Source organism: Chrysochloris asiatica, unplaced genomic scaffold, assembly GCF_000296735.1.
Source record: "Chrysochloris asiatica unplaced genomic scaffold, ChrAsi1.0 scaffold00043, whole genome shotgun sequence".
Taxonomy (NCBI): Eukaryota; Metazoa; Chordata; class Mammalia; order Afrosoricida; family Chrysochloridae; genus Chrysochloris; species Chrysochloris asiatica.
The window spans coordinates 14,486,043-14,487,359 of record NW_006408561.1 but is presented as its reverse complement, the minus strand read 5'-3'; the positions used below and the strand labels follow the sequence as shown (position 1 = coordinate 14,487,359).

The 1,317-nt window shown below is 39.1% G+C and overlaps 1 pseudogene; it reads left to right on the top strand.

Annotated features, from left to right (window-relative positions):
* The first annotated feature begins 381 nt into the window (after positions 1–381).
* On the top strand, positions 382–1,033 carry LOC102834935 (annotated as a pseudogene).
* Positions 1,034–1,317: the final 284 nt, after the last annotated feature.

Sequence of the window (1,317 nt, the reverse complement as noted above, 5' to 3'; positions counted from 1 at the left end):
CAAAAAAGAGAAAAGTGAAAGACCATCAATGAGATGGAATGGCATAATGGAGGTAACAATGGGCTCAAACATAGCAACCATTGTGAGGATGGTCCAGACCAGGCAACATGTCATTCTGTTATGCTAGGGGTCGCTAGGAGTTGAAGGAGACTCAACAGCAATATCAACAACTAAATATTGGAATTCTGTTTCATAATTTGTCATTTATACTGTTTTACATTTTTAGTATTTTAGCAATAAAATATGTTTAGTATTTGTAAGATAGATGTAAAGTCCAGATTTATTGCAATTTGTTGGATTGAAAAGCTTATGGGATTTTATTTTAATTTAAAAAGCAATGTATAACTTTCCTTCTGGTGGCAGCCAACAGGATAAGCCAAAATGAGTGCTTACAAGTACATCCAGTAACTATGGAGGAAGAAGCAGCCAGATGTGATGCGCTGTCTCCTGCAGGTCTGCTGTTGGCAGTACCATCAACTGTCTGGGCTGCACACACCCCTCCCCCTTCACAATCACCATCACACCATCACACCCCACTCAGCCAAATAAGATTCACAGACTGGAATACAAAACCAAGCAAAGTTATGTCATCTATCAGATTTACATGGCAGATGTGTCCACAAACGCCCATTGCCTAAGGGTGCAACCTATGACAAGCCTGTCCATCATGGTGTTAACCAGCTGAAGTTTGCTAGAAGCCTTCAGTCTGTGGCTGAGGAGCAAGCAGGACGCAACTCACCACTGTAGGGCCTTAAGGGTCCTGAATTCTTACTGGGTTGGTGAAAAATCCACATATAAATTTTCTGAAGTTATCTTCATTGATCCATTCTATAAAGCTGTCAGGAGAAAACCTGACACCCAATGGGTCACCAAGCCGGTCCACAAGCACAGGGGGATTCATGGTTTGACAGTGTAGGACGCAAGAGCCGAGGCCAGGGGAAAGGCCACAAGTTCCAACACACCATTGGTGATTCTTGCCGGGTGCCTGGAGAAGACACAACACTCTCCAGCTCCAATGTTAAAGTTAATTTAAGTAACGTTTGTAAAATTCATGCCCAATAAGCAGTTGAGGACAGTCACATCTACTTAAAAGTGTTCTTTGTTTATTAAAACAGTGCTTGTTTTTAGATTGTTTCATTAATACATTGTCAAATTATGAGAGTAAACATGGATTAAGACAATAAGTGAATAGTGTATATTGTTTAAAGTAAATACTTTTGTTTTTGCTTTAAGAATCTTACTAGAGAGTTACATGTCAATGTTTAAAATTATTGTGTGGTATAATAAGTATAAAATAAACTCTTTAATAGGAAAAAA